An 8227-nucleotide genomic window follows, 5' to 3' on the forward strand; every position below is an offset into this window, starting at 1 on the left:
TAAGGCACAGAGCACAATACACTGAGAGCGAAACCTGCACCACTTTTTATTTTCTTGGTCCCGGCCTTATGGCTGGGCCAGAACAATTTTTACACCCTCCGGCCATCAGGCTGGGGCTTATGGGCATCCTTTTTTTTTATTTTGAACATGCAGCACTTATGCACACTTAGCACTTTTTTTGCACTGATTTCAGTTGGTTTGATTTTTGTTTGCACATTTTGGGTTTGGGTTTAACCCTAAGGGGAACCCCTCTCCCTCAGTTATCTGAGACTCTCTCCTTATGGGGAGAGTTGAAGAACAAGTCCCCCGGGGAAAGCTTCGGCCGACCTCGGGGTAAAGGGGACTGCCCGAGCCTTGCGGCGGAGGCAGTCCTGAAGACCCTTGCCCTCTAAGGGGCCTTATGGCTCCGAGGGTCGGGGAGTAAAGGGGCACCCCCTAGCTTCGGCGAAGGGGTGCCCGAAGAATCTCTTTCCTCCAAAGAGGCCTTTTGGCTTCGGGGGAGAGGGAGCAACGGGGCCCTTTCCTTTTTGGGAGGGGTCTAAGTCCCAAGCCCCCAGCACTGTTTTCCACGGCACTGGGTGATTTGGAGCACGCACCTCGAGCTTCAATAAAAAAAAATAAAAAAAAATAAGTGAGTAGGAGAGATAGCAATAGCACAACCTCAGTCTCAGGAGCGCACTCTCACTCCCCCATTCCACTGCACAGTTCTGATTTTAATGAAAATAAAATGAGTGACAGATTTCCGTGACCCTTTTCAAAAGCCCGGTGGAGCAGAGTTTCAAAAACAAGCAAGTGTGGGTGAAGGAGGCCGTATTTTAAATTAAGCACGAGTCCGTTTTACATTTAGCCTGTTGTAGAAGGCAAGGAGGCTACCAGCATATTAACCTAGGGGCGGCCTGATCCCTTAATTAGGCCCGGATGTTTTATTTTTGGTTTATTAGATATTTACTAAAACAATACTAAGTTTCATTTACTGAGTGCAGAATATGCAGACACACCACACATTTAATCCCATATTATAAATGGTACCAGCTGCGTGGCAATTTAAGCGCCCTATAGATACACAAAACAATAAGACAATTGTTGTCAGCACTTATCCTTAACTCTGCAAATCAAACCATGAGGTATTGGTTCATATTTTGATCACAATGTTTTCCACTTTAGGATCACTGCCTTTATTCATTTCACCCTAATTGTTTTCCTCCTAAAATACTTTTTATTCCAGCTTCATTTGTGTCTAATATTAATCAGGGAGTAAAAAACAGACACTTCCAAAACACAATGATCGGCTGAATCATCAAGCAGCGTTAATGCTGACATGTGCTGTATTTTGCGTAAAATCGCGCTATATGTGCTCAGACACGGACTATTCGCGGGTGAATGCAATCTTCGAATGGAAATGACACTTCCAACAGGCTATGATTTGAAGGGCAGAACAGGGGTGGGGAGGGGTGTATGCAGATAGGCAATGTACAGTAAGGGCGTGCCAAGGTTGGGCGTGCACACTTTTGTCTGATAGAAGATTTGGGCATCTATAAAGTCTGTGATTTTTAGTCGTATCACTTGCACCAGCTACAGACGCACATTGCATTTGTTTTCCGTCCCTTGATGAATGAGGCCTGATGTGAGGGTGTCCCGCCCACATTTATCTGGGACCACCCACATCTGCCCAGCTCCTCCCATCAGAAGACGCATACTTTGGTAGCTCCTGCAGATGACACTATCATGCACTTCCTGAGCACATTTGGGTGTATGACATCACACTGCAGGGTGCGTTGTACCACACACATGTATCACTGTACTGGTCCTGATATTGGTTATCACAACGCCTCATTATCACTATTTTTACATTCATTCAAGCTCTGGTATTATCCAATGAATGCGGCGCAGGGCAGCACAGTCCCTAACAGATGGTCCCGGGTCCACAGTAATCACAGAGTGCTGGTAATACTTGTTCATTGATTACACCGACACCTCCCCCGCTGCATAGTCCATCACTGTCCAGAGATATTGACCACAACTGACGATCATCCCCAGGGAGAAGCGGATGAGCTTTAAACAAACTCTCAGTCTCTAGTCCCTACCATGGGAAGCAGTAACGGGGAAAGGGGGCTGCTCAGTAGTCTGAGATCACCACTGGCTGCAAGCAAATGCCCATAAGAAACCCAGAGACTAGGAACACACATCTCCATTACAATATCCTAACAATGGAGGCCCCTGACAATGTGCCCTCTCCTCTCATTACAATGATCTCTCCCTGCATACTGAAGCCTCTGTGCTGCTCAGCAACATCAGGAGTAACAGGGAGGGGGGGTCGCCTGCTCTGTGCCTCACTAGGAAGCGCTACCCCTCCTCAAACGCAGCCATCTCGCTCCATAAACCTATGCACGCTGGTGAAAATCTACTTGCACCTTTTTCTTTTAAAATGTAAGCTCTGTGGGCAAGACTCACACTCCTGTTGTTTATCCTAATGTGTAAATATTAAATCCATACAGGTGCATGCTTCCTTGCAGGCTGCTGGGGGCAGCTTATCAATTCAGAAGCCCCCTCCCCCCCCCCCACCTCCAGGCTTCTACATTGTTAATCTGTCCCCAGCAACCTCCCCTCCCCAAGTACCAACGTTGAATTACCCTGCACATCAGAGGAACCTGCGTAGACCCACCGTGGTGGGATGGGACAGACATCCCAACGTCTCGCCAGTCACGACAAATGTGCCCACTTGCAGGACATCGGGACTTTCCACTAAAATCGGGACCTCCAAAATAGGGACAGTTGGGGGGTATGTCATCGATATGATGCCCAGAGATGTTGGTGTATTATAAACGTGTAATAATTACTATTTTGATATTTATAAAGCACCCGTATATTCCCCTGCACAGTACAGTGCTGAACATCGCATTTCATATCCCAGAGCCATCGTTTACCGTCTTGTAGCTGGGTACTTCAATAAATAAATGTATTCATATAGAGAATAAACATCAAAATAATATCAGTAATGGGGGTTGTGTATGTTAGAGCCCCAAATCCTATTAAAAATCCCCAAAAATGGCCCAATAACTCTAAAGTAGCCCCAAATATTACAATGACCAAAATAATCCCAGTGGAATCCATCAGATCAGTTTTGGTAATTTTGGTAAATTCGGCCAAAGGTGCAGAATGAGAGAGAGTTCCCTGAGATTGGAGGATTGTTAATGAATCTTAATGAGCAGCAATTTAGTGTGGTCAGCAGCAGTCAGCTCCTTTTATAAGGATAGAGACATGTGACATTTGTTCACCCCTGCTGATTGGCTGCTCTACATTCCGTGCACTGTGATTGGCCGAATTCTCTGGTGAGCATCATCTTCAACAGACCCAGGTCATGCAGGGAGTGATCCATCCACTCATCCCAGGGTTTGTACTGACGGAAGATCAGTCTGTTCACGGCCAAATTATTAATCAAATTGCTCGATATGAAAGACTGGTATCAAAACTATATGAAAAACAACAACACCTTTACCAGACGTTAGGGTGCCTGAATTGTGCTTAAATTAATATATCCTACATATAGCACTCAGTGGTTAGTAGTTAGTAGTTCTTGGCTTTAGGTAACTGAGGGAAGGGGGAATACAATATTTGGTAAATGTAGGGGAAATATTTGTTACAGGGGGGGTGGGGGGGTCTGCAGAGCTCCTGTAAGCAGCCACACTACAAATGACCTAAAAATATAAAGAATTGTAACACGCTCAGGTAAGTCACACGTGACTCCATTCCTGTGGCTGCATCATTTCTTACCTTCAGGTGACCTTGTTAACCCTTACGGTGTCTGGTTCACACGTCTGAGAGGTTTGAAGAGAATATGATTTATACCTCTTTTCTGTGCTCTGATTCCCAAAGGTACCCAGCAAAAAGTCATCAGTTTTCTGTGGGTGCAGCTCTTGGTAGTAACGCAGAGGCTTCTGGGGTACCTCTTTGGTAAGTTAGCTCTCAATTTAAAAACACATATGTATGGGCCAAATATATGGGACTCTCACTGTTTAGAGTTAGGACCACCCTATTAGCAAAAGTGCCGTGGAGTGGCGGGGGGCTTTAACATACATTTGCAAATGTGTGAAACTAACACTTTTGCATTTTTATCTACAGTAGAAGTGGCAGGTCTTTTGCTGGCTATAGCAGTGTGCTGGGGGAATTCTTTGTGTGTTTGTTCCTTTTAGGATAATCCCACCCTTTCAAGCACCTGCTATGAGCCTATAAATTGATTGAGCAACTTCCACTTCTGTATTAGTAACGCAGAAATGCCATATTTTGTGGGACAATGTGTATAATCTGTTGCTGCTGCTTAGTATGTACAGAGTTAGACTCTCAGTGAATGTGGTCCCAAGATAAGGAGCAGAATCCCCCAGCTGAGCCGCGGATGGTATCAGGTACTCAGACGGAATTATTTCTCTTTCATTTACCTGTGATAGACCGAGCTCAGCAGAAGCAGATACCAGACAAAGCTCCATAGAAAAGGATAGCGTCATGTAATGCTCAATAGAGACAGCCAACGCTCTACCCACAAGTCACAGCTCAATATATATATATATATTTATATATAGGTAGATGTCTATATACATAGAATACAATATCAGCATCGCACACTTACATCTTTACCAAGGCTGCTCTGACATAGATCCAGTCTCTGTGGACTGACACAATAGTTATCGGCTTTTTCTTGTGTTGGACCCTGGTCCGTGATATAAATGCGAATCGTTTGGTTAACCCTCCGTGTGCTGGCTTCTTGTATTTTGTAAGGATTATATAGATGTGGCTGCACGTCAGCCTCCCTACCAGAGAGGTGAGAGCATTAAGCTCCACAATGTTGATACGGTATCTGTTGCAACCACCTAACTTAATTGTTAAAACTTAACTATTACCTAAGAGATAACGGCACGGACAACTTCTTGAATTTGGAAATTTAGGACGCGGTTTAATTATGAATAAAATGGTGGCGGTGAGAGCAACTTGCGAGTCAGCTGACAACTAATCTCCAGAACCAATCAGTGTGCGGCCACAGAGACAACCGCTGGTACCAGGACAAAGTCCCTTACGATTGGCCGGAGCTAAATCTGGCGTCATTGTGACTGCTCCCCCTCTGGGCTCACGAGTACGAGCTCTCACAAAGCGGGCCAAGGGGCCCCTCTCACAAAGGGGCCAAGGGGCCCCTCTCACAAAGCGGGCCAAGGGGTCCTCTCACAAAGGGGCCAAGGGGTCCCTCTCACAAAGTGGGCCAAGGGGTCCTCTCACAAAGTGGGCCAAGGGGTCCCTCTCACAAAGGGGCCAAGGGGTCCTCTCACAAAGGGGCCAAGGGGCCCCTCTCACAAAGTGGGCCAAGGGGTCCCTCTCACAAAGGGGCCAAGGGGCCCCTCTCACAAAGGGGCCAAGGGGTCCCTCTCACAAAGGGGCCAAGGGGCCCCTCTGACAAAGTGGGCCAAGGGGTCCCTCTCACAAAGGGACCAAGGGGCCCCTCTCACAAAGTGGGCCAAGGGGTCCCTCTCACAAACGGACCAAGGGGCCCCTCTCACAAAGCGGGCCAAGGGGTCCCTCTCACAAAGTGGGCCAAGGGGCCCCTCTCACAAAGGGGCCAAGGGGCCCCTCTCACAAAGGGACCAAGAGCTGAGGTGCTTTGAAGGGGGCAATGATATGCAGCGCACCTTTGGTAGTACATGGCTTCGCTCCCGTCTCATGTAATGTCCCGGTACATACAATAAACCTCTTAACTCGAAGCACCAAAATGCATATTGAAGAGGAGATAATAGGTATTGACCAGGTTTTCTAATGGGAGTGTTTAGATACAAACTATATCTACCCAACTTAAGCTACTAAACATGGCACACCAGTCCTGCTCCCCAAATCTAGCAGAACACCAGGTGTTGGGCTGCTTGTACTCACAATGGGCAATTCCTTAATGGTCATGTAATCCTGGAAGGGGCGATACCATCATCTCTGTGCTCTCTGCCCCATCCAATGATGCTCTGGTCACACACAAGAGCGCAGAGAGGTGTAGAGTCCACAAGACACAAAATGCTGCTCTCCTGTGACACTGAATCAGCGGAGGGCGGGGGTCCCAGACAGCAGCTGTCCTGCTAGTGGGAGATCCTAAAATCTGACAGCCTGGGATATAGATACTGCTATTTGTCACTTTCCCAGTACTTTTGAAACAAAACATACAGAGGTTGAAGTGGAAACTTAGCCGTGGTGGTTTAGAACATGAAGTGGCTTTAGGGACAAAGTGTAGATACAGTTTTCTGCTTCCATTTAATTAGCACTTCTACACGTTTAGTTGTCTACCCTCGGCATTACAAATTCCATAAACTGTTCTTATCTTTATATCCACCTGGATATTTTTTAATTGGTTTAATTAGTCTCTTTCAGACAGACATGATATTTCAATGTCACTGAAAAGAGGATACACAATGTACATTGTTAATGTTTTGTTTTTGGTCGTGATACATTTTTTATTTCAAATGCATTTTGTAGATATTTGCACATATTCATACTGCTTATGAGATGGGATATTTTTGTCCTGGGATTTGCCGTGGATTATTCAATATCCACCTGCAGATAATGTTTGGGAATTATCTGACCTTTTGTCTGTACCATATTTTGTGTACTTTTAGTTAGGTTTTCATATTGAGGAATTACACAAACTTAACTTTATATTTTGATAATATCATTGAGACATTGGTTTTAATACAACGTTTTATCCGCAACATTGGTTTTTGTTTTGTTGTAATATACTTAATAAAGTGATGTAGGATGTAGTTGGTACAGTGATGACACGTGGAGCTCTCATGGTGGGTCAGTGATATTTGGGAGATTAGCGTTATGAGAACAGACACTGGATACAGAGTCTGGATTTGTTGGGTTTAGAAGGTGATCAGATTGCCCAAAACTGCTGACAGTGACCGGTATACAGTGACCCTCACACTCTTATTATCTGCACAATCTCATACTGTCATTTTGCCATCTACCTGGGAGACGCTGCAGCTTGGGAACTACATCTTCTGTGTACTGGAATCTATCTAAAGACCTTTCCCCCATGCAGAGCCTTCTGTGTTATTTTATAACTCCTGGAGGATGTTTTATTATAATGTGTAGCTGTTAGTAGCTGCCCGATCCTCTGCCTTAATCACATCATTTGAATAACATGAGAACGATTCCTGAGCTTCATCTTCACGATCCGTTGTCGCTGCAGAGAATATGGATCTTTCTTCTATATTGCAGCATTATCTGTGGATTAAGAGGGGCAAGAAACAAGATGAATGGCAACTCCAAAAATAACTCTACAGTACACTGAAATGTACTACTATGATTGATTATTTCTTGAAAACTAGAATGTGTGGTTACATACATTAGTGCTAACAGGAAACTGAGATTATAGAGCACTCATCACCTACACAAAGGGGGGCAGTTTCTTTGGGAGATGAATAAAAATTCAAAAGAATGCAAAAACCAGTGACATCACTGAGAATGCAGCCTATCCAGTCACTAGGAGCCAGTGACATCACTGAGAATGCAGCCTATCCTGTCACTAGGAACCAGTGACATCACTGAGAGTGCAGCCTATCCTGTCACTAGGAACCAGTGACATCACTGAGAGTGCAGCCTATCCTGTCACTAGGAACCAGTGACATCACTGAGAGTGCAGCCTATCCTGTCACTAGGAACCAGTGACATCACTGAGAGTGCAGCCTATCCTGTCACTAGGAACCAGTGACATCACTGAGAGTGCAGCCTATCCTGTCGCTAGGAACCAGTGACATCACTGAGAGTGCAGCCTATCCTGTCGCTAGGAACCAGTGACATCACTGAGAGTGCAGCCTATCCTGTCGCTAGGAACCAGTGACATCACTGAGAGTGCAGCCTATCCTGTCACTAGGAACCAGTGACATCACTGAGAGTGCAGCCTATCCTGTCACTAGGAACCAGTGACATCACTGAGAGTGCAGCCTATCCTGTCACTAGGAACCAGTGACATCACTGAGAGTGCAGCCTATCCTGTCACTAGGAACCAGTGACATCACTGAGAGTGCAGCCTATCCTGTCACTAGGAACCAGTGACATCACTGAGAGTGCAGCCTATCCTGTCACTAGGAACCAGTGACATCACTAAGAGTGCAGCCTATCCTGTCACTAGGAACCAGCGACATCACAGAGTGCAGCCTATCCAGTCACTAGAAACCAGTGACATCACTGAGAATGCAGCCTA

This window comes from Mixophyes fleayi, chromosome 12 (assembly GCF_038048845.1).
Source record: "Mixophyes fleayi isolate aMixFle1 chromosome 12, aMixFle1.hap1, whole genome shotgun sequence".
In the NCBI taxonomy this organism is placed as follows: Eukaryota; Metazoa; Chordata; class Amphibia; order Anura; family Limnodynastidae; genus Mixophyes; species Mixophyes fleayi.